The sequence below is a fragment of the Arvicanthis niloticus genome, chromosome 8 (assembly GCF_011762505.2).
Source record: "Arvicanthis niloticus isolate mArvNil1 chromosome 8, mArvNil1.pat.X, whole genome shotgun sequence".
NCBI classification, from domain to species: domain Eukaryota; kingdom Metazoa; phylum Chordata; class Mammalia; order Rodentia; family Muridae; genus Arvicanthis; species Arvicanthis niloticus.
The window spans coordinates 2,184,345-2,210,941 of NC_047665.1; the positions used below are offsets into that span (position 1 = coordinate 2,184,345).

Consider the following 26,597-nt stretch of genomic DNA (forward strand, 5'->3'; position numbering starts at 1 on the left):
TGTGAGACCTTCGTATCCAGCACTGAGGGGGAGGTGAGAAAATATGTATGCCTTCTAGGTTTACTCCTAAATAATGAATAGCCACATCTGATATAAATTTTGCAGAAAAATTGGCACCTGTGCTGGCTAGTTTTATGTAATTTGGCACAAACCAGAATCATTTGAGAAGAGGAAACTTCAACTGAGAAACTGTTTCCATAAGATCAGACAGCAGGCAAGCCTGTAATGTATTTTCTTAGTGATTAATGGGGGAAGGGGGAAGAGTCCAGTGCATTGTGGGTAGTGTTACCCCTGGGCTGGTGGTCCTGATTTCTGTTAGAAAGTAAGCTGAGCAAGTCATGGGGAGCAAGCCAGTAAGCAGCACTCCTCCATGGCCTCTGCATCAGCTCCTGCCTCCAGGTTCCTGCACTGAGTTCCTGTCCTGACTTCTTTCAATGATGAATAGTACTGTGGAAGTGTAAACCAAACAAGGCTTTTCCTCCCTAAGTTGGTCGTGGTGCTTTAGCACAGCAATAGTAACCCTAACTAAGACACTGTGAGTGTGTGTATATGTGTGTGAATATGTGCACATTCCTGTGCACACGCACACACACACACACACACACACACACATACACACACACACACACACACACACACAAAACAGAAAGGGGCATCAGATCCCACAAAGCTGGAGTTACATTCCCACCTTCTTATGTGGATGCTGGGGTGTGAACTTCAGTGCCCATGATTGTGCAATAAATGTTCCCAACCACTGAGCCCTCTCTGCAGCTCTTGACATTGTTTTTTAGACAGAATGTCTCCACTCTCAGTGCTGGGGTTCCAGACATCATTTTGAGAGAAGAATTGAAGGTCAGTGCAGATCTAAGGAGAGAGAACCTGACTTTAAATTTATAGCAAGATGCAAAAATGGTAAAAGACTACATAGCAGAGGAGCATAGGGAAATGGGAGACACTACTAGGATCATTTTAGGAAAATATCATGTGCTCAATTTCTTTTTCTTTAAGTCAGGATGAGCTTTGTGGGAATTCTTTCTACACATGTGTGTGCAAGGTCTTAAGTGAATCACTAGAGGATAGTGCAGATTCTAGCTGACACTACTTCCACTGAGCAGCCCAGATACAATACTCTGTTCTCTCCCAACACTTCTTTGTGCTGATGTTTTTTACTGCTTGCCTGTTTTTAAACACATTTGCTGTCTTTCCCCTCTGACACTCTACCATGACATTTAGAATGTGTGAATGAGGACTCATTTACTTCTCTAAGACTGGGAATGCTATTTTAATCGGAGGACTTAGGAATTCTGTTCATGTACAGTCAGCCTGAGGTAGACAGCAAATTCCTTTGACTCTATTGGGAAAGAACAAATTTCTTTCTCCACTGAGTTTGGGAGTTACCACCCTTTCGTGGCTTCAGGCTTTATGTCAGTCATTCAGCTTTCATCTCTGTGTACTGGCTGACCAACTGTGGCAACTTCCTCTCATTCTATCTTCAGAGCAGTCTTGGTTTTACATTTGTCTGCTACTGTTCTCCCAGTAGGAGGGAGAACCTAAAGGGAGGGCCACCTCTTATTAGACTAACCTTCCACTAGTAGCACTTACAAACTTCCCAAAGCAGCAGCTACCTGTACTTGCATCAAGGTGAAGAATGTAGTGAAGTCTGTAGAAAGTTGACACATACAAGAAGAGGATGACACTGGGTTTCAGTTGGAATGTCTTCTCCCCAAAGCAGGTTCTACCTAGTTGGTGATGGGCTGAGCAGCTAAAACATACATGAAATCCTGCAGTCTCGATAGCTAGAGAATCCAAGAATGGACTGCAGGACTAATTGCACAGCTGGAAAATAAACTGACAAAGTAGAATCCTGTACTGCACGATGCCTGGTGGCTGGTCTGTGAGACAAAGTCTTGCTGGGTATCTTTGCCGGGCTTGAAATACTGTGTACACTAGTTAGCTACCCGATCCCCTGCCTCTGCTTCCTAAGTGCTGATATTAAAACATGCACCACTATGCTAGGCTATTGCATCAGAACTGTGCATGTTTCGGGGCAATCTTATCAGCTCCACGAAGGCCAATGGGACTGAGCTAAACTGAGAGATTGCTGCCCACCAGAGAAAGCACAGTTAAAGGCTTGGGTTTAGCCAAGGTAAGTACCTGCTAGTTTACAATATTAACAGTCTTCAGGGAGCAACAGAACCAAGAATCTTTACAAAGAATAGATCACAGACTCAAAGTACTCAACACGTTTAAAAAATGGAAATATGAATACACTCAAAAAAAAAGCAATCAGGGGAACCAGCTGGTGTCAGCCAAACATCAACATTAACAAGCAATGATTAAAACCACATTTAATTATAATTAAGGGAATAAATGCTGTGATAAAACAAACTAAGAGGAAAACTAGAAGAAGCTTAGATCTCAGAGCCTTCACTAGGGACAGTGAGGGCTCAAAGAGAGGACACAGACACACAGAGAAAAGCTGGAATCAGCGATCTGTGTGCTCTGATGGAGCCATGCCTACTAGCACAACGACCCAGAACCTTGAACATAATGTTAGCACAGTGGGGAGGGGTCTAGCAAAAGGTCTCTGTAGGTGAGCAGTCTCAGGCTGAAGAAGCTGTAATTGCTAGCTAGCTTTCGCATACACTGGTGAATCGTATGTAAAGATTCATACTTGTACCAAAGGAAGAAGGCTATGTGCCAACTTTAACCCTGACGCATACATATGAAGAAAGGCTTTGCCGATTCCCATGGGTCTGAGGTCTTGGTCCTTGTCATGCCTATGTCCATGTCAATAATATACATCCACTCAGTACTTCCTCTGCTTCCTACAAAAGGAAATGCCAGATCTGAAGAATAGTACACATGAAATGAAAATTCACTAGATTGTTTTTAACAGCTGCTTAGAGAGTCAAAGGAAAGAGTAAGGAGAGATAAATAGTTACACAAGTACTATTCAATCTGAAAAACAGGAAAAATGTTGACGCAATGAACACACCACTGCAGGTCCTTTTAAGTAGAAATCAAAGGTTAAACAGCAACAGGATTTGAATTTTAAAAGTGCTGGTAAAACAAAATGAGAGAACAAAACACTGTAAACAAAAGCACGGCAAACAGAAGGCAACCAGCTCTGAGATTTGACTTCACATACTACTGCCCAGTAAAAGGAACCAGGTTCCTCAGACAGACAGACAGACAGATGCTTCTAGGACAGGGCAGGGAAACACAAGATGAGCCTAGAGGGTGTCAGCTTATTCCAAATGCAGTCAAAATGACAAACAAGATTGGCCACCACAGTATCTTCCAGGGGAAGGAAGTTAAGGGAGGGACAGAAAGAGACAGGACCCAGCCTGCAGAGCTCCTGGCTGGACCAAGGGGAGCATCAAGAAGTAGTGGTGATCCAGCATTAGAACCGAGAGAGTGAGATTGCCACCTATGAGTCTCTTCTCATACAAACATAAGGCTGACCGGCTGGATGAAAATGACCCAACAAGCACTAGGGAAGAGAAAAGGAAAACTGCTGTTCTCGGCAGAGAAACCTGCATGTCTTCACACTGCCAAGTTCAACAGCACCAATGCTAAGCTATCAGGGCATCACCTCTCAGCCTGATAGGATGTAGTGAGAAGGGCACTTTGTGTTAGATGGCAAACGCTCTTGCTGTCTTTCTTCCTCTCAGAAACCAGGCCACACCCACTGCAGCCTCTCTCCCATCTCCAGTAGTTTTCTCCTCCCACATTCAGCTGTGAACAAGCCCTTCTAGACCGCCACACCTTGCTATTGCAGGATAAATTTATACTCTTTCCCAGTGCCTACCTTAGCACGTAGGCTAAGCCAGACTGAATTATGTGCTATAAAACTTCCCACCACACACTGAAACACGTAAAAGTCAGAAACTCCCTTCTTCACAGGGAAAAGCAGAGGGTCCATCCTTCCCTTCAAGAGCTGCCATGTTATAACACAGTGGGTGACAGTCTCTCCTGACGGAGCTCCTCTCCAAGTTTTGAGGGAAGTTTCTCTCTGCCTTTAAGACCACACTCTGCTGTTTCATCTCCTCCCCACTGCTCTCCTACTTCCAGACTTAATCCACTGGCCTTGCTTGCTATGAGTCTCCTTGTCTAATGCAGCCCACTCTGGAGGGTGGCCTCAAGTCAGCTCCCTTCTCAGACCTGCTGAATCTGACCTGCATTTTTGTTATCACACCAAAATTCATACTTCCCTAAGCATGAGGAAAATTCCACATATGTTCATGTTGACAGACATCCTAAAGACACCTAGCCAGTACTGAACAACAGCATCAGGACTCTGAATGCACATGTGAGACAGTTGCAGAATGGAGATGTCTGATGCAAAGTGTGCTAGGACAGAAAGTAATAAAAGGACATTAATAGCTTATAGTTAAAAGCTTATACAAAGATAACTTTTTAAATTTAACAAATATATAATACAAGAGAACTTAGGGGAAGGAACTTTTTGGTAAACCTATACATTTTTTCAGAAGTAACCATTTATCTTTAAAAATTGTGGCTGTGTGTGCACGCGCGCGCCAGTAGACAGAGCACTGAACGGGGTAAGGCAGGAGATAGGAGCTCAGGGCCAGCCTTTCAGAACAGGGAGGCCTTGTCTCAAAAAGAGTAAAATCTTCCAAATTAGATGAAACATAAACTTAAAGATCAAAAAATCTGACAAGGGCAAGCATAATAAATCGAAAGGAAGCCAACCAAACTACATCATTGTCAAACTGGAAAAAAAAAAAAAACAAAAAAAAAAAAACAGAAAATATATCTTACAAGTAGCCAGAACAAAATAATACAGTCCACACACAGAGCCTGATACATTCCATAGTGACTTTTCATACTCAGAAATGGGGCTAGTCTACCTTTGAAATGCTAAATGGAAGGGCAAGCTCCCTCAAGTCTATCTTTGCTAAACCTTATACTGCCAACCATTGAGCCCTCCTTTTATGCTTGTCAAGATGGCAGCTGTATAAGTGGAGTAAAAATTAATATTCTTTACTCAAAATAGAAATTTCCTATTAACTTAAAACAAACACAATATACGATTAATACTACCTCCAAAATACATACCTCCTCCCTCCTCCAGGAAGTCTCAGGAGCACTGGTTAGGATGAGGTCCCCCACTGAGGGAAAGGCCCTTTGAAATTTGCAGCTCTCTTCCCTGCCTCCCAGGCATGGGGATGATGGTCACTGATGAACTTATAAAGCTAGTGTACTTTAAAGCTGTATGAGTTGACATGGGACTGTCATTAGCTCGGAGCAGCTGTAACTTCAGTGCTCACTCAGGCTGCGCTCACTTGATGGATTGTGCTGTAGCCCTGCAACCTACACCTTCACCCTTTGTTCTTTATTTTCTTTTTACAGTGTTGAAACAGAAAACTGTGTGTCCAAAGCTACCAGGATATTCAGAATTTAAATCCTCCCTGGAGCTGTAACTCAAACCACGCCCCAACATGTGTATAAACTATAATAGGGTCTTTCATTGCAGAACTCAGACTCATGAGGCAATTCCATTTATCACTGAGTAAACAATGCAGGAAATGTAGTCAAAGGGGGATTTTGCTTTATTCCCTTAACTATAAATAAAAATATGTAGCACTTTGCAGGATTACCACATGTAGTAGCACATCAACTTCTCAATCGATCTCTAAGCCCACATGGGTGAAGAGCTGGGAGAACTGTGCTGACTCCCTTGTTAAAGTCAGCTTCAGGAAGCACAGTAGTGTTTGCATGCAGTTCGCAACCGTGTGTCAAAGACCCCATTGTAATGTATCTGCAAAAAAAAAATGTAAGCAAGAGATAATAAGCAAGAGAGCTTTGACTGTCCTGGGAAATTCAGAAAGTACGTATGAGGATGAAGCAGGAGCTTGGGCAGAGTCAAGCCTGTGCCAGGGTCAGGAGGTGATCACCTTCAGGTGGCCTTGACTTCACAACATGACAGCCAGTTAAGGGTTGTGGAGAAGTCTGGGAACTGAACATGAAAGCCAAGTGTATTTTATCCCCACTAGCACAAGCTGACCCTGAGTTCTACTGAAACGTGATAGGACTTGTCAGGATGGGTTTCAGACTCTCTGCCTACTCTGATCACAGCTATGCACAAGGAGGTCATTCTTCTTTGCCTGGTATGTTTATGCTCATGGTATCAGAAGTACTGGCTTGCAAAGATCAGGCTATAAGTGATTTCCATCTATTTTAAATCCCTTTGATTGGAATCATGCTTGTGAGGTAGGACACAGTTCAATTCTGTAGCACATAACTTAAAATGGATTACAGTGGGGCGATCAGAAAATACTCCTGTGAGGCGGGCTCTGAGGTTCCAGAGGGAAGAAGCCTTCATTCTTCCACTTCATTGTCAAGCCCTACACCTGCTGCAGAGGTCAACCACTCACAACTGCAGCCTCTGATTTCTTAGATACACTGTGACAAACACTGATGTATTTATTTCCTGGTACTATCAGCTGTAAAAAACAGTGGATGACATACTAGGTTTCTAATATTTCAAATGAAATATTTATATTTAAAATTAGAAAATATTCTTTTGGTGTGAAAACTGTTAAAGACCTGCTCACAGAGTGCCAACTCTTCCTTATACAGAGACACATAATTTTATTTGCTAGTTAAAAAACAAAGTGAGTCTATGAAAAAAAGAGAAAGGCCAAACCTAACAAAGAGCACTGAAACCATACATTGGGGATGATCCATTTACAAGAAAAATAATTGATAATTACAGAGTACTTAGGGTACATTCAACATACTCCCTATTGACATAAGCCATCTAGGAAAGACTATGGCAAGCAAGTGAGTTTCCTGGAGACGGCCTGTGGGGCTGAGGATCGTGAAAGGATAGCATGGTTTCTGGTTGAGCACTGGCTAGAGATGGCCGGAGACCCAACAGGTATCCCTGCAAGGGACGGCATGCATGTTGCCACGCTCCCAGACTCCAGGCTCCTGACAGGAGGCTGAAGACCTCCATTGAGCCACGTCTTTCAGTCACATAGGGCAACACCCCTACCAGCCCCTCCACAGGTAGAAGGCATGACTACAGGCCGCAGAGCCTCAAGAGATCTCTATATTAATGAGACACCTAGAGGCCAGAGGGCATAGCCAATTAAGCATTCCTTCCCAGACCCCCCTCCTTACAAAAGATATTTAACTTCAGGCCCACCCTGGGGGTACAGGGTACAGCTACATACACTTTCCGCCATGACAATAAACCTTTTAAAACCATGGACTTCTTCTCGTACCTGGGGCCCATTGTGGAGAACCATAGAGGGGGCCTTAAACTAATGAGCCGCCACCTAATCTCCCACCAAGGACCTCTCTGTATTCCAGCCATGGAGACCGCCAACTCAAACAAGGTAGTCGAGCCAGCCACAACCTAGCCAAGAGAGTCCCAATGACCAAGAGTCTCTCCCCTGCGGGTGCCGAGCTTCTCTCCCTCATCCCCCTTGGCTGCAGGCCAGTCCAGCCTGTATGCCCCCTCTGCCTCAGTCCCTCTACGGTCCCCAGTGGTGTCTGGGTGCCCAAGGGCTGAGACCACCAGTTTCCCAGTCAGCCACCTCAGCCCAGAGACACCCCCCCCCCCCGACCCAAGAGCTCTGCCCCCTCAGATCTTAGACTGAGATCAACATGCCCAGGTGGAGCCCTGCAGCTTCTCATAGCCCAGCATCTGCCCTATGCCGCGTGGAGTGAACTCAGTCGAATTCCCATGCTTCTGCCTCCCTGAGCCATGACAGACACATGGGAACCATAACTCAGCCCAACAGGACCCATGCCCACTCGCACGCACCACAGACCCACAATGGCCCACCAGCTTGCATGGCTGCGTGGGTACACTCTGGAGAGACTTCATTGCTTCTCACTGCTGATGTGTTTTTCCTGCCACTATCACATAGCCTAGCGATTCCTGGTCATCAGCCCACCCTATTGGGCAAATTTCCTTCAGATCAACATAAAAATGAACTTGGATGAATTAATGGTGTTTAGATGAATTAATGACTTTATCAAATTCCTGATTTGATTCAAATGATTTTAAGAAGAAAGTTTAAGGAGATGGTTTTAGTTGTTTTGCCAGAAAGATATAATATAGTTAGAGTCAAGAATAGAATGTGCCCCTCCTCATAGAATAGTAAGTTAAGGCTGCATAATAAGGAATACAATGAAATTTCATAAATTACACTAAGAAGAGAAATAGGCTTAGGAAAAATTTAATCAAGGAAAAACATTCATTCTAGGTCAGGTCCAAAGATAAAACCACAGGTGTGCACCATGATAAAGCAAGGCCATGTGAAACTGTTGCTTTGAACTTGTAATGAGCTTATAGAATGAAACACTTCTCTGAACTTACTATCGACATCCTTCTTTAACTGTCCTTTTGTGTAACATTTTATCTATAAGGTAATTTCATAAAGAATTTTTCTCTAAGAAGGTATTAAAAGGCCAGAGAGAAAAATAAAGTGTGACTTTTGGGGCTCTGCTCCATCCGCCAAATTGTGTGTGTGTGTGTGTGTGTGTGTGTGTGTGTGTGTTGAAAGACCCAGCTTAACACTACAAACTCCATATTGCTTTCTGACCCCACTGTAACTTTAAGTTTTTCAAAGCCTACTTTTATGATGGTTCTTAAATGCTTTAACCTTCCTTCTAGCCCACCACCCACCAAAGGTAGAGGAAAAGAAAGGTTATTATGATACAGGGGATGTGGACCTGTTTAGAAATGGTTCTTTGGAGCACATACAATCTGCATTGTAAGGAAATCAACAGTTTAGTTCACAGGCCAGCAACAGCTCGATCCACTAGCAAATACTTCAAGAATATACCAGCAGTCCAGTTCGGTAGAGTCAGGGTAGCAAACACAAGTCAGCAGAAGTGGCATGACCTAGAAGAGACAGCCAGGCCTCAGCCAAGTCCACAGGAGGGGTTGGGATCCAGGAAAGCCAAGAGTTCTTCCTAGCTGTTCCTCTCTTACCAAAGCAAAGTTCAGCGAAGGCAAGAGACAATGAAGCACTGCAGTGCTAGCTCTACAAGCAAGCCCTTCTAACAGTCCATTGAGTTCTATTTATACTCTCTCCAAATATCACGTGTCCTCCAAGAATTTTGCCTCAGCATGTGTCTTGCCTCAGCATATGAGTCTGACTTAGCAAAACTCCAGGTGAGTCTGTATCAGTTGACATCACTCTGACAATTGGCCGAGTCCTAGGAAGTGGCAAGAAGCCGCAACATACTACTAGAATTTTTTTGATGCGTTTCTCTCTATGGAGTCCCAACAAACGGAGCTCATAACATATGTAAGGTGGACCAATACATGAGTATCGTTAGTGAAGAACCCTTCATCATGTGTCTTTTCACATGCTTGCTTTAGTAAAACATCCTTTCACCTGTGTCTGCTTCACTGAAACATTCCTTCACAAAACACCATCCAACACAACTAATTTTCCAAGGAACCTTAAGTTTCCACTTCACTCCATTTTATGACTAACTTGCCCTCTGAATGAACTCAGCTACTAGAAAAATCCCAACTTGTTCCAGGAGCCATGTCACCCTGGTAACAATCACAATTCCCCTGGGCAAATAGTCACTCTACCCCTAGCAACAACCAATCAGTTTCTACGGGGAAAGTACCTAATATCTAACATAGATTGATTAAACTAACAACCACTGTTCATACCAAGCTGAAATCACTACTAGCCAACAGAAGTGTACAAGCAAATGTCAACCAATCATGTAACTGTCAACTTGGAAAGTCCCTCACCCTGTTAACATGATAAATAGGCAAGGCTTGTACCAGCTCAGCACCTTCCCTACCCTCCATTATGCTGGAGAGGTTGGAGGGTCCAAGCTCAAGCTTGAATAAAGACTCTTTGTTTTTGCATATGAGTTGGACTCCTGGTGGTCTGTGGGGACCTCTCAATTTGAGTATAACATGTGTGTGTGTGTGTATGCATACACTGTTATGTATATACACATATACATAACATATATGTGTCTATATGTGTATACAATATGCCTATGTATATGTCTGCATATAAGTATGCACATACATATGTAGGTATATTTGTATGTATATAAATATGCATGTGCACGTGTAAAATTGATGAAACGGATGGTTGGGGCTGACCACCATATGTGTGTGTGTGTGGTGTGTGTGTGTGTGTGTATGCTTGCCTTTCTTCTTCCTTTTCTTTTCTCTCTGGCTCATGAAGAGTTAATGAACTCAGAGCTTCTCATTTGGCAAAAGCTACAGGAGCCTTTGAGCCAGAAAGAAAAGATCTCAGGTAACTAAGCCTTTTTTTTTCTTAATCCCCTGATGCTATCATAAGGATTTAAATTGCCAGAAGCCAGTGGTTTGGGGCCACAGAACAGGAAACAGTTAAATAAAGAGTTAAATTGCCTAAAGTCAGCAGCTTTTGGCCATGCAATCCCCAACTCCATACCCCACCATGCCTTCCTTGGGAGAACTATCTTCTGCAGTCCCCAATATTGTTATTTCACGGGCAAGGAAGGTAGATGCTTGGAGATACAGGTCCAGGATTATTTGAGTCAAGCACCAGACTCTAAAATATTCCCTCTCACCCACTAAGGAGTCCAGGACATCCTGCCTGCATAAAGGTCACATGGAAAACCAGCAGCTCATGATTTTCATTACAAAAGCAAAGAGAACCAAGGGCTCATCTCCAACCATAAAGGGGGAAAGATGAGCTCTGGAAAGGAGACTGCACTGCCCCGCCACTAACTCTCAACCCACTTCAATACTTACGAGCCAGGCACAGAGACTCACACCCATAATCCCAGCTCTCAAGGGGCTACAGCATCAGAGGCTGCACCAAGGGTGGCCAACGAATTTCTTATTATTCCCCTCAAACATGGCAGCTTCCAAATTTCTGTCCTGTCCTGTCCTGTCCCACCTCCTCCCTTTTTAGTTCTTCTCTTTTAGCTTCTCTTACCAGCTCATCTACACTGAGTGCAGTAATGCTCACACCAAGCCAAGCCCAACTTGAACCATCCTGATCACCCTGTATGAGATGACACTACTTCTTCCTCCCCCTAGAGGCCTGCTTCCTATGATTGATTACTTCCCTGTGATTTCTCTAGGTGCTGATTTGCAGACTGACGGTATCTACCAGCTAAATTCAAGGCCTGGAATGAAACTGCGGGAGTGTGACCCTGTATGGGCTCCTCTTTTAAGGTAAATAAAAGTATGAACCAACTGACTGGCTGCTCTACCTGAACTCTGGGGGACATGCAGCAAGCATAAAATAATACTTTAAAAATATCAATTGTGGGGACCACACACCACACCTCCACACACCCACAAGACAAGACAACTTTTGGGGTCTCCTACTATTACGTGGTTCCTGGGGATGGACCTCAGATTGTCTAGCTGTGGTCTTTACTAAGCCATGAAATGTGGGGCCTGTTCTACATTAGTGCTGTTTTAAATCTGTTCTGAGTTTACAGCCTATACCCAGTCTTTCTTATCTCCTATATCCCTAATGCCAAGATCCCCAAGCAAAACAGTTCCATGTCAAAAGGAGAGAGAGAAATGAAGAAATAATATATTACCTTATTTTAAAGAAAAAATACAAACTTTGACATTCAAAGCCTATCTAATCAACCATATATCTGAATGTGCCACAGTCTTGACCTCCTAAACTCACAAAGGAACGCTTCCTCTGTGCTAAACTTGCCTCTTAAAAGCACTGATGATAACTGCTGCCATTGAACCTCAGCTAGGTACCAGGCTTTGCTCTAATCATTTGACTACCTTACCCCACTTTGCATTCACAGCAACCATGATGTCACTACTATCATACAAGATGAGACCTACAGCACAGGAACTCTACAACCTGCCTAAGGTCACACAGCTAATAACTAAATCTATGGAGGCAATGTGAGCTCATGCCTCAAGTTCCGATTCTCTTGTCTCCACCTCCCTAGTGGTTGGGATTACAAGCAATGGCTGCACATCTCGTCTGTGCAGTCCTGAGAATTTAAGTCAGGGTTCTGTGAATGCTTGGTCATAAGCATGCTACCAACTAAGCTATATCCCCAATTCATTTTGTTGTTTATTTGTTTTAATCAACATCTCTTGTATCCCAGGCTGGCCTTGAGCTTCTGACCTGCACATCTTTACCTCCTAAGTGCTGGGATTGTAAATGTGCATGACCATGCCTGGCCTTTATGGGGAAATTTTTAAAACAGAAATAGAAAAGCATCCTACATGAGGACTATGAAATGCAAACCACATGCTTGTGGTGGGGAGGTGTCTAGGGGTCTTCATGGGAAGACCCATTCAGAAAGAAAGGCCTGCTGAGGTTCATGTCCAGCATGGCACAGAAGCCAACTTTGATGTCCTGGTTGTAGTCTCAGCAGCTGTTAGCTGAGTTCAGAATTAGTAAGCACAACTTCCAAAGTGTCAAATCATTAAACTACTCTACATTTGTTAGCCCTAAAGGAAAGTTAAGCAAAGTATGGGCAACCAGTAGCCAGTCTTGAGAATAGAGAGAAGCATGGATTTCTGATGGAGGGTGGGGAGCAAGGGTGGCCCCACCTCTGCGGGGGTGGAGGAGTCATTTCAGTAAGGTGTAGCCGGAGGGGTCTCAGCACTCTGGTAGACACAACTACCCAGAGTGAACTTATTTGGGCCACACACCTCAGTTCCATGAGACTGAATGTTACTATGATCTGGGATGCGGGTGCAGCTCAAGCTGCCATCTCATTCATCTCGGGATTCTTGTCCTTTTCCTTATTTCGTTGAAGTCTATTATGTTCTTTTCTTTCACCTAGATGGTACAATTTTAAACAGTGCTGATGCTGCAGTCCTGTGGCATAGCTACATATTCAGCCCTGTGCCTCTGAAAGACAATGCAAACAACCACCACTTTGTCTTTCCATCCATCCAATACCACACCTACTGCCTGCCACCCAGCGATATGACGCTGAACCCCTAAATATAAGGAGTGACAAGACCTCACACCTATCAGAGAAAAGGTATGTTTTAGATGTGATCTAGTATAACTTCACTGTGCAACATTGTATCCTATCACGCTTACATTCCACTGGCCTAGAGCTGGAACCCAGCTCAGAACATGGACTGTCATAATGTGACATTCCATGCATCTCAACTGGGCAAAACACAATTCACAAGACATTCTTCCTACTAGACACTGAAATGGTCACTCTGGGAGTCAGATGATAGTGCAAAGGTGTTTAAGAAGGGAGAAATTTAGAAATAAACCCATTCTTTAGTCCTGCTTCTACCTAGCACAGGTACAGCCTTGCTGGCTAACAACTATGAAAAGGATGAATCCAGTTTCCACAGAGAACCTCTGAGTACCAAAGAGGCTACCTGACTTTCTTCAGCAGGAAAGCCCCTCAGTTCCCCCACACCCCTGTTCTCGGGGCATGGTTTTGAAAGCCTTCAGAACAGTGGGCTCAGTTGTGAGGACAAGGCTGAGACAAGGAGACATTGATGTGGTCTGCCCACAGGGACCCAAGTTCAACAGCCACCAAAGATCTTTTGGATATAAATCAATTGATGCAGCTTCAAAGTGAAAGATCTAAGTTGACAGTTAAAGATTTATCAAACCACCCAGAGAGTTTTGTGATGATGCATAAAAATAAGAAAACATTAAAACTGTTAGAAGATATAATGTGATTTATTTTTGTCTATAAGTATTCATACTGGAAACATGTGTAGAGTAATTAGGTTGGGTTATAGGGATCAGCATAGTAAAAATAAAGAAATTGGAAAAAATTAAAAATATAGACAAAAAATATAGCCTTTTTAGTAAGATTATCTAGAAATGTGAGAGATTTCATTTTAAAAGCAGCTCATTGTGAAACTGAAGCTGGAATAGAATGTGGAAATATTTCCAGTGTTAGTAACAGCTGCTGTTACACAGTGATAGCAGCTATTCCAACTCTTAGAACATATTTTATTAGCAAAAAGAAATTAAAGATAGGGATTCAAATGCCAATTTCTCCTCCCAAACACAAGCCCTCTAAAACACAATTATAGAATAGTCTGTGGAAAAGCCACAATATATTTGTTTTAAAACAAGAGAACCTACCAGAATGTTCCTCATCTGATAACTGGTCACACACAATGTGTTCTTGTCTCACAAAGGAATATTATCCAGTCATAAAAAAGAAGTTTCGATAGTTGCTCAGAATGGATGAGCTTTGGAGGCACTGTGCTAAGAGCAAAGTGAGACACAAAGGCCACATCCTGCTTAACTCTGCTACACAAATGCACAAGCTGGCGTAGTGACAGTGTGCAAACTAAACAGATGTCATGCACTAGGAGTGAGGGAAATGAGGAACGACCACACAGGCTACAAGGATCCCTTCTGGGGTCCTAAAAGTGTCCTCAGCTTATGGTGAGCATTGTGCAGCTCTGGGGGCACGCTGAAGCTACTAGACCTTAAGGTGAAGATCCACAGGATTACAGAGCTGGGGTAGGGGACACAGACAGACAGGGCAGCCATTTCAACATCAACAGAAGTTACTGTGAATTCTCTATGTGCCCTTCAGATATTAGCAAAGCCCTCATACAGCATGCACATGCTGCTGCTGAAGGCTGCTGTCTGCTTGTACTTTTAAGAAGTATTTAAGAGAGACATGCATGAGCCAGGTGTGCTGGTACACACCTTTAATCCCAGCAATCGGGAGGCAGAGGCAGGCAGATCTCTGTGAGTTTGAAGGCAACGTGGTCTACAAAAAAATCCAGGACAGCCAGGGCTACACAGAGAAACACTGTCTTGGGGAAGGGACACACACACACACACACACACACACACACACAGAAAGAGAGAGAGAGAGAGAAAGAGAGAGAGAGAGAGAGAGAGAGAGAGAGAGGGAGGGAGGGAGGGAGGGAGGGAGGGAGGGAGGGAGGGGGAGGGAGGGAGGGAGAGAGAGAGAGAGAGAGAGAGAGAGAGAGAGAGAGAGAGAGAACACCAAGCTGCCAAGTTCCTATCTCCTTCCATCATGGCATAGCATTTCAAGTTTTCATATTTTTTAAATGACCTTTATTTAGGGGCTGGAGAGATGGCTTAGGGGTCGAGGGTGCTTGCTGCTCTTCTAGAAAACCGAGTTTGAGTCCCAGTGCTCGAGTCAGGAGGCTCATAGTAGCTTTGAACTCTAGATCCTATACCCTCTTCTGGGCTCCAGAGGTACCTGCAGTCATGTACACACACTCACACACACACACACACACACACACACACACAAATAAAAACAAATCTCAAACAAATGTTTAAGACTTTATAGCCTTGTGTGTGTTTAAACCAGCATTCCTCAAATGTCAGCCACTCTTTCTCACCCTCAGCATGTCGGCCGCTTTCTTGTTGTCTCTAACCTACATCTACCTAATAACTGAATTGTTTAGTTTTCTTCACCTTAGGAAGGAATAAGCATAAACCATACATTGGGTTTGCTAACTTGTTTTTTTTCCTCCCATACATAAAAATACCTAAAATAAATGTAATATTGCCACAATGTACTTTAAATCATAGTACAGAACTTGAGAAACCCTGATAAAAATAGTTTTATCTGGAATTGAATGTATACCTATTATTTTTAAGTGGCATGGATAAAGAGCGATGTGGTGGTTGGTGCCTATAATTCTAGCACTTGTGAAATTGAGGTAGGAAGATTACTGTAAGGTTAAGGCTAGCCGAGGCTACATAATGTATTCTAGGCCAGCCTAGGCTACAGAGAACCTGCCACCAAAAAATGAAAAGAAAAAAGAAAAAAGTGACAAGGAAATTAAATGCTCAGAAAAGTGCTTTTCAGCACAGCATAGGATGACTGTGTTCCCTAAATCATGGCAAGGATGGAAGGCTGTGAGAATATGCTGTGGGTAGCGAAGGGAGTCGAAAGCAGTCAGCTTCCTCAAAAGGGAAAGAAGGGGACTGGGATGGTCGTCTTCCCTTCAGATTCCTGGTGTGGACATTCTGTCATGCTCTGAATGGAGAAGTCAAGTGTCTGATAAGCAGGTGAACAGGCTCTTTACAGATCCCTTGAACAATCACAACAGAGTATGCCAAGCTCTCCTGAAGGCCTGATCCAGGGTGCAGGCAGGGCCTGGGCTACCTACAGCCATCTTCCCATGAAGGAAAGAAGTGTAGTGCAACGGAAGGTTTAGAACAGCTTCCAAATGGAGCTTGGCCTGAGCTGCCTGGACATTATCACCCGCCCCAAGCCCACACACAGGGCCAGCTGCTTCTGCAGAAATCACTAGCCAGCAGGTGACGTGACACAGGGTCTGTGCCTGGTCCCATGTGAAGCATCTGTGACTAATGCCTGGCACCTCTGTGGTGCCAGACATAGGACAGATCTACCAGCCTGCTCCAAGGAGAACTAAGCAAAGAGGGAAATGACTTGTGGCTCTTTCTTATCCCTTATTGTTTCCAGACGCTGGATACAATAATTCTGACAATTCTTCATAGGAAAACTTCCATTTTGCCCTCACTATGGCTTCAGAGTTCATGCCTCATGCAGCCTGCTGGCATGTGGCTTACAGTCTATGTGCCAAGTCATAGCTCCCTGGAATTTTTCCGGTTGCCTTCTTCCCGAAAGAAGCTTTGCCTTGCAACCTTGTAAGTACAAAAATATGCTTTGTAAAGTCTAATCAGAAAACACTGCAGAACTGCAAAATCTTAACCTTAGGGACTACAGCTCAGTGACAGCCAGAAAGACCCTAAAAGTCAAAGAGGACTGAGCCTAAGCAAGTATCTTCTAACTGTGACAGAATAGCCATGCTCATGAACTCTCAGCAGGCAACATTCTAGCCTGGAGTCGGGACAAACTCAGTGCCCCTGGCTCTCCACCCCAGGAGCCATTGATACTTGAAAGTTCTAGGAGAAGGGAAAGTCTTGGCCTTCTTTAAAAGTGTGGCCCCCTGGAAGGCCAACCTCACTCTGGTAGGTGGTCTCACACCCATTAGAATATGAAGATCACAAACTAAACTTTAAAAAAAAAAAAAGACCTAAAGTTGAAAAGGAGTAGAGGGTGGTATGGGATGAGTTATGAAGAGAAATGCAGGTAAACATGATCAAACACTGAGAATTCCACTAAGTGCCATTAGTTCTGTGTAACACTACTGCAGTCAAGCAATTTTCTGGGCCATTTTTAATCTAGGAAGACTATTGGTGATGTCTCATATTTTTATTCCCAACATCTTGTAACGATTTCCCAGAGAATAACAAACAGCTGGTACTTCAGTATTAGTAATTAAGATTCATATTTGTGATTATTCTCAGAAACTCATAAAATCATTTATATCTTGGAATTGCCCAGGGCAAAATTATAATTAAACAATCACCTCCATCCTTGGAAGTGGACCATAATGTTTCTCTCCAAGCTGCTGTGGGGACCACATGCACTCCTCACAACCTGAGGGAGGCAGGGGCTGCCAGGAATACAGACTCTCAGATGAATGGTACCAGGGCTATGAAAGGACAGCCTCCAGGAGAGCAGCCAAACAGCCCACACTGAAGACAAGACATTCAGAGAATTCTTAGAGAATTAACAACTTCTGAGCTACCTGAACCAACCCTTGCCCTCAAAGCCATGGAATCAGGATTCTCTCAAGCCACTGCATACACAAAGTTTAAGAAAATCTAGGAATAACTAGTTGAAGACATGGCACACAAGATTAATGAGGATCTGAGCTCAATCCCCAGAACCCAAATGAGGAAGCCAGTAGTGGTAGGTACAATGTGATCCAGCACCAGGAGGGTAGGGAGCAGTCCATCCTCCAGGGCGGCCTAACTGTCGAACTCCAGGACAGTCAGAGTCTGCTGTGAAAACACCAACATGGTCAGTACAGAGTATGCAAGACTGCCCCTGGCCTCACATGTAAGGAAGCAAAGTGAAAGGCTCTACTGCATTATATAGTGTCAAAGTGCAGCCACAAACAGTGGAGAGGGGAGTAGTCCTACATAAAGACTGAAAGAGCCCCTACAATGCAATGAAATTTTCAGTTGCTCTTTTTCAGTGCCATGTTTTTTGTTTTTGTTTTTTGTCTCAGCAATGAAGTTGACCTACATGGGCTGCTAATCTCAAATTTATGAATGTTCTACGAACCTCCTTAAGTTCTTGTTAAAACAAACTATTGAATGTTAAAGATCTGTATGCCTAACAGAACCCACAAGATGCCAGAACTAATCAAAGGTTGATCTATTCCCAATTTCTGCAATTTGACATTCAATTTCAATGATGCTTTTAAAAAAAGAAAATCCTTGCATCTGGCAAAAAGTTCCAGCCACCTGCAAAGGGGCTTCTCAAGCAGGATGTGTGCTGCTTAGCACACTGAGGAATTTTAGTCATTCAAAATTTGCAGGACGTGTAATAAACATAACCTTTTGCCATACCTTCCCCAATCCTGGCCCCTGCATGACCCCACAGCCCCCACTTCCTGCCTTATACTCAGTCTCTTTGTCTTCTTGATAGGAAGCTACACAGGAAGGGCAAGAGGTTCCCCTGTTCCTGTCCTAGGATATACATATCCTTAGCCACTAAGAGGACATGCTCCCTTCACCTAGAAATTTATCTGGTGACCATGTCACCTGGTTGTCCAGATGGACTCAGAATCAAGGCTTCCAGGGACCAAGGGTAAACTCAAAATCCCCTCAAAACAACAGAAGCATTCAGATATCAGTATTTGTTCTTTAGCAGAGTGTGGCACATGCTTCCCTATAGAGGAAGATTCAGAATGTACACTCCAGATGGCTGCCCTATTCTTAGGAAAGAACTTTTTCACTCATCTCAAGATACAAATATCTGGTCAGTGGTTTTTTTTTTCCTGTATGCTGGATCACACAAAGTCTTTAACATGCAATGCAAACAACAATTCTACCCTTGAACTACATCCCAAGCCCTTTATAAATCCCTTAAAGACACTCTAACATCAGAAGTATATTATAGTTTAAATATTTATGTAAGAGCTTCAGGAACTGAATCAAATTAAAAAATTGTGCATGGAGATTTTGCTTGCATGCATGTCTGTGTACCATATGCATACCTAGAGGCCATAGAAACCAGAAGAGGGCATTGGATGCCCTGCAACTGGAGTTACAGATGGTTGTGAACTACCATGCAGGTGCTGGACACTGCAAGCAGGTCCTCTGGAAAAGCAGCAAGCGTTCTTCATTGCAGCACCATCTCTCCAGCTTCTCAATCATCTTTTAAATTTAAATGTGTAACTGACAGTTTGGGATCCATGTTAAAATTAGGACATTTATTTGTGCCTGTGGATTAGAAGACAACTTGTGAATCATGAGGACTGAACTCAGGTCATAAGCATTCAACCTGCTGAGCCATCTCATCATCCCTGTTAGGTCATAAGCAAACGTGAGGTTGAATGGCTCATTTCCCCTCTCAGATTCCAGCTGTAGACTATGACACTGCAAGTACAGAAAAGCTGTAACTGGAGACCAAACATAGAGACACACTGACATGGGGGAACTCACAGTAGTGTTGTCCTTAAATTGGCTAAACATTGTAATGCTTAAAACAATTGTCTAATATGTATAAATTACTTCTAAAACCAATGCAAGAAATGACTAAAAGCAACATAACCATAGCCATGGTACATCCAGAGCCTGGAACATCATTTGTATTAGAAAAGATAATAACAAGTTCCAACCCCACTCCCCTGCCCACGTCTGCCCACATACACACACACAACATGTCAGTGACAACAGACATACATACATATACATACACACAGTGTGTCAGTGACAACAGAAAAAGCACTCATGAATCCATCTGCTCCAATGTGATCAACTGAGAATGTTAGATTTGGCCAACACAAAACATGGCTGCCATCAGCACACAGACAGCTCCACATCAGCAGCATGGGGACTGGACTTGGGTGTTGCTCTTCCAAGTATAAGTGCCAGTCATCTGCATAATTGGGGATCTGTGTTCTGTACTCAGCACAAATACCCATTTTTGTAGCTGGCAAAAAATATAACTCTTTTGAAATGCCACACTCTTAAACATCAGAATAAATCATCTCTGTATAAAATAGCTTTCCTAGTGAAGGAAGAAACTCGCCTTTTTCATAGAAATCATCATGAGTGTGGTAATGAAGTCATAAACTATCATTGTCAGTCACCTAGAGAGGGCTGGCCATGTAGCTCAACTGGTAGAGTGTTTGCCTAGCATGCAAAAAGTATTGTGTTCCAGCCCTAGTACCTCATAAACCCAGTGTGGTGACACATCTAGTTCCAGAGCTTTGGAGGTGGAGATAGTAGGATCTGAAGCTCAAGACCAGTCTCTACTATCTAGTGAGTTTCAGGTTAGCCTAAGCAATAAGGGACTCTCACTCAACAACAAAATCACCTAAGATCTTACTTCATGGTGTGGGGATCTGGGTAGGAATCCAGTTAAAATGTGTATTGCTGTGGTAACCCTAATGACATAACGACAAAACTGGCATCAGCGAGTCTTCATAAAAGACAGTTTGGGGTAGGGGTATTTTCACTTTTACATGTTTTCTGAAAGAGGTATTGAGTTAATCCCCATACTTTCTAGATGAAAAATACTAATTGAAATAATTGAGGGGCTGGGGAGATGGCTCAGAGATTAAGAGCACTGACTGCTCTTCCAGAGGTCCTGAGTTCAGTTCCCAGCAACCACATGGTGGCTCACAACCATCTCTAATGGGATCGGATGATCTCTTCTGGTGTGTCTGAAGACAGCTACAGTGTACTCATATAAATAAAAATAAAGGGGAAAAAAAGAAATAATTGAAACGTGAATTTAGAAAAAAAAAAAAAAAAGAAGGAATAATGAGATACTCAAAGGTACTTGCCACTGAATCGTAGACATGATTGATCCCCAGAGCCCAAGTAAAAGGGGAAGAAGAAAATCAGCTTCATCAAGTTGTCTACTAACTGCCCTCACATGTGATGGCACTCACAAACCCCAGACAATTAATAAAAAAAAAAATGTAGATGTTTTTAAAAGAAGTGTGGACTTAACCTATAGAGAGAAGACCATTAAAAGGCAAAATGTGGAACCAGTAAAGGCAGGAAACTGTTTGGAAACTTGGTGGTTGGAATTTGATTTCTGGAACCCACAGGGAAGGAGAGAACCAACTCTCAAAAGCTGTCCTGTGACCTCTGAACTTGCCTGTTGGCTCATACTGGCATACTGTGGTACACACTGGAAACACACACACCACCTCTGCCACCGACACCATCATGACCTTTAGAGTGCAGTGTCATTAGTTTTCAATTAGCAGTACATAGACACATAATGGCCTGTGAAGAATAAAGATGAGACACTAAGCAGGAAAGACAGCAGAATGGTAGATAAAGGGAGAAACAATGCTTCAAGAAGTTGAAAAGTCTGGGATCTGCTGACATTTCTGCTACTCCATAATCAGGTATCTAAATGCAATAGAAAGGCTCTAAAGTCTCTATCACAGCCACCACAACTTTCTGGAATACTATGCATTTGGGCCAGAGGTGTACAAAGTCAGACCAAGAAAACACTGAGACAAAAAGAAGTACCCAAAAGTTATTATAAAACAAGCTAGATAGTCTTATGACTGTCTAGGCAGATGTCAGGGAAGTAGCTGCTCCAGGATCACTGAGCAGCCTTCTGGTTAGCTCCTTAGCCACTGTGATAAATGATGCAACCAAAATTAATTTGTGAAGGGAAAGAAATGGGTTATTTAGCTTATACTCTATGTCATAGTCCATCACTGAGGAGTCAAAGCAGGAACTCCAGACAGAACTAAAGCAGAGACCACAGAAAATGCTTACCAGCTCTCTCAGCCTTCTTTCTTACACAGCTCAGGACCAAGGATATTACCTCCCACAAGGGGCTACATCATTCATTTTTTAAAAAATGCGCCTCTGCAGACCAAGCTGGCCTGGAACTCACAGAGATCCGACTGCCTCTGCCTCTTGAGTGCTAGGATTAAAGCCATGTACCACCACTGACAAAAATCACATGATAATCTCATTAGATGCTGAAATGCCTTCAGCAAAATGCAACATCTCTTCACCTTAAAAGTCTTGGAGATATCAGGATTCAAGGCACATACCTAAACATAATAAAAGCAATAAAAAAACAAGCCAATAGCTAACATCAAATTAAATGGAGAGAAACTTGAAGCAATCTCACTAAAATTACGGACAAGACAAGGCTACCCACTCGCTCTCTATCTATTCGATGTAGCACTTCAATTGTATCTATTCAGTGTAGTTCTAGCCAGAACTATAAGACAACTAAAGATCAAGGGAATACAGTTCAGAAAATGAGAGGTCAAAGTATCACTACTCATAGATGATACAATAGTATACATAAGTGACCCCAGAAATTTTATCAGAGAATTTCTCCGACTGATAAACAGCTTCAGCAAAGTGGCTGGATATAAAATTAACTCAAAGAAATCAGCAGCCCTCCTTTATACAAATGATAAATGGGCAGAGAAATAAATTAAGGAAACACCACCCTTCACAATAGCCACAAATAATATAAAATATCTTGGTGTAACTCTAGTCAAGAAAGTAAAAGATCTGTATGACAAGAACTTAAGTTCCTGAAGAAGCTATCAGAAGACAGAACGATCTCCCAGGCTCATGGATCAGCAGGATTAATATAGTGAAAATGGCATCTTACCAAAACCAATCTACAGATTCAGTGCAATCCCTATTAAAATTCCAACACATTTTTTACAGAGCTTGAAAGAGTAATTCTCAATTTTATATGAAAAAAAAAAAAAACCTCAGGATAGCCAAAACAATCCTGAACAACAACAACAACAAAAACCTCTGGATAAATCCCCACCCTTGACCTCAAGCTGTACTACAAAGCAATAGTGATAAAAAACTGCATGGTAGTGGTATAGAAACAGACAAGATTGATCAATGGAAAGAATTGAAGACCCAGAACTAAACCCATACACCTATGGACACTTGATTTTTGACAAAGAAGCCAAAACCATACAGTGGAAAAAAGAAAGCATCTTCAACAAATGGTGCTGGTCTAACTGGATGTCTGCACGTAGAAGAAAGTAATGGATCTATATTTATCACCCTGCACAAAACTGAAGTCCAAGTGGATCAAGGACCTCAACATAAAATCAGATACATTAAATCTCATAGATAAGAAAGTGGGGAATACCCTTGAACACTTTGGTACAGGAGACAATTTCCTGAACAGAATACCAATGGCTCAGGCTCTAAGACCAACAATTAATAAATAGGACTTCAAGAAACTGAAAAGCTTCCATAAGGCAAAGGACACTGTCAATAGGACAAAATGACAGCCTACAGATTAGGAAAAGATCTTCACTAAGTGTACATCTGACAGTGGGCCAGTATTCAAAATACATAAAGAACTCAAGAAGTTGGACTCCAACAAACTAAATAACCCAGTTGATAAACAGGGTACAGAACTAAACAGAATTCTCAACAGAGGAATCTCAAATGGCCAAGATGAACTTAAAGAAATGCTCAATATCCTTAGTCATCAGGGAAATGCAAATCAAAACGACCCTGAGATTCCACCTTACATCAATCAGAATGACAAAGATCAAAAATTCAAGCAACAGCAAATGCTGGCAAAGACATAGAGAAAGAGGAACACTCCTCCATTGCTGGTAAGATTGCAATGTTGGACAACCATTCTGGAAACCAATCTGGCATTTTCTCAGAAAATTGAAAATATTTCTACCTGAACACCCAGCTATACTGCTTCTGGGCATATACCCAAAAGATGCTTCACCATATCATAAGGACACATGCTCCACTATGTTCATAGCAGCTTTATTCATAATAGCCAGGAACTGAAAACAACCCAGATGTCCCACAACTGAAAAATGGAAACTGTGGTTCAGTTACATAATAGAATACTATTCAGCTATTATAAATAAGGACTTCATGAACTTTGTAGGTAAATAGATGAAACTAGAAAATATCATCCTGAGTGAGGTAACCCAGATCCAAAAGGACATGCATGGTATGCACTCACTAATAAGTGGATATTAGCCAATAAAGTACAGAATACCTTTAGGTAAGCAGACAGCAGGGCCCGCCCTAAACAGGGAGTAACTGGGACCCACAAGGACCCGGGAAGTCACTCCCATCCTGGAACACTGGTTCCTTCCTGTCTGGGCCAGAGCACTGAGCAGATCTTGGGTGGCAGCTCTGTCCCCAACCTCCAAGAACCCAGAGGAAGCAGGGATCCCAGGCACTCTAACTTGGACAGTGTCTTAGAAACTAGTTCTCAGATCTGAGGCCTGGATCAGACCTCTGCCAGGTCTGCTGTTGTGTGGACCCCGGATTCCACCTGAGACATACTGGAAGGTCCACTCAACCCAGAGCCACAGAGGAACAACTGAACTCAGAGCGTCAGACAACATATCCTGAGATATCCTAGAGGAGACACTGCACCCAGAACAGCAGACACCTGGCTGGACTGCTACCTTGGAGGCATCATATCCTGAGGCATCCTAGAGGTACCACTGTAATCAGTGCAGCTGGAAAAGATCACAGAGACATCTGGACCCCTAGGAGATCAGACACAAGCTAGATAACTGGAAAGACAGGCTTCAGTCAGAGACAGCAAGTGCAGGCAGCACTAGAGTTAACCAGATGGCAAAAGGCAAGAGCAAGAACATAAGCAACAGAAACCAAAGTTACATGGCATCATCAGAACCCAGCTCCCCCATCAGAGCAAGCCCTGAACACCCCATCACACCAGAAAAGCAGGAATCAGAATTAAAATCACTTCTCATGATGATGATAGAGGGCTTTAAGAAAGACATAAATAACACTCTCAAAGAATTTAAGGAGAGCACTGGTAGACAGATAGAAACCCTTAAAGAGGAAACACAAAAATCCCTTAAGGAATTGCAAGAAAATGCAACCAAACGGGAAAAGGAATTAAACAGAACCATGCAGGATCTAAAAATGGAAGTAGAAACAATAAAGAAATCACAAAGGGACAATACCCTGGAGATAGAAAACCTAAAAAAAAGATCAGGAGTCATAGATACAAGTATCACCAACAGAATACAAGAGATGGAAGAAAGAATCTCATGTGCAGAAGACACTATGGAAAACATTGACACAACTGTCAAAGAAAATGCAAAATACAAAAAGCTACTAACCCAAAATATACAAGAAATCCAAGACACAATGAGAAGGCCAAACCTAAGGATAATAGGTATAGATGAGGGGGAAGACACCCAACTTAAAGGACCAGTAAATATCCGCAACAAAATTATAGAGGAAAACTTCCCTAACCTAAAGAAAGAGATGTCCATAAATATACAAGAAGCCTACAGAACTCCAAATAGTTTAGACCAGAAAAGAAATACTTCCCGCCATATAATAGTCAAAACATCAAATGTACAAAACAAAGAAAAAGTACTAAAAGCAGTAAGGGGAAAAGGCAAAGTAACATATAAAGGCAGACCTATAAGAATTACACCAGACTTCTCACCAGAGACCATAAAAGTGAGAAGATCCTGGACCAATATCATACAGACCCTAAGAGAACACAAATGCCAGCCCAGAATACTATACCCAGCAAAACTCTCAATCATTATTGATGGAGAACCCAAAATATTCCATGACAAATCCAAATTTACACAGTATCTCAACACAAATCCAGCACTTCAAAGAATAATTGGTGGAAAACTCCAACACAAGGAGGGAAACTACAACCTAGAAAAAGCAAGAAAGTAATCTTCCAAAAACCCTAAAAGAAGATAGTTACACCAACATATCTCCATGGATGTTAGCCCAAAAGCTAATCCATTGGATTAGCGAAGACTCAACCCACAGACCACATGAAGCTCATGAAGAAGGAAGACCAAGAGGGGATGCCTCAGTTCTACTTAGAACGAGAAACAAAAATGCTCAAGGGAGCAAATAGGGAAACAAAATATGGAACAGAAACTGAAGGAGGGGCCATCAGGAGACCATTCCACCTGGGTATTCATCCCATGTACAGCCACCTAAGCTAAACACTGTTGTGGATGGCTGGAAGTGCATAATGTGAGGAGCATGATATAGCTGTCTCCTTAGAGTTCTGTCAAAGACTAACACACTCAGAGGACAATGCTCACAGTTAACCACTGATATGATCAGGGGTTTCCCAATGGAGAACTTAGTGAAAAGACTGAAGGAGCAGAAAGGGTTAGTGACCCCAGGTGGAAAGCAACAATACCAAACAACCAGAGCCCCCCAGGGTCTAAACCACCAGCCTGGGAACACATAGGGAGGGACCCAAGATTCCAGAGGTATATGTAGGGGAGGATGGCCTTGTCAGACATAGGTGGGAGAGGAGTTTCTTGGTCCCATAAAAAAAAAAAAAAAAAAAAAAAAAAACACACACACACACACAGTGGGGGGGGGGGGAATGTGAGGGCATGTGAGGGCGGGGAGGGGATAGTGAGAGGGGATAGTGGGGGGGTAGAAGCATGAGGAGGGAGATGGGATAGGAGGTTTCTGGGTGGTGGGAGGAAGTAGGGTATGGGGATAAAATCTGAAACGTAAATACTACAACCAATTTTAACAAGCGAAAAAAAAAAAAAAAAGTCGTCAGAACCA

At 42.8% G+C, this 26,597-nt stretch overlaps 1 protein-coding gene across 12 annotated transcripts in view; it reads right to left on the minus strand.

Moving 5' to 3' along the window:
• Positions 1–26,597, minus strand: part of Aopep (aminopeptidase O (putative)) — a 305,721-nt gene that overhangs the window by 271,155 nt on the left and 7,969 nt on the right. For 10 of the 12 annotated variants that reach the window (XR_013111995.1, XR_013111994.1, XR_013111996.1 and 7 more), the window contains exon 2: positions 5,628–5,788. The exons of 1 other annotated variant lie outside the window; for it this stretch is intronic. The gene's annotated coding sequence lies outside the window, so the exon portion shown is untranslated. Of the gene's footprint in view, positions 1–5,085; positions 5,789–26,597 lie in introns of all 12 variants that reach the window. One more of the 12 variants, XM_076938857.1, reaches the window with a different exon arrangement.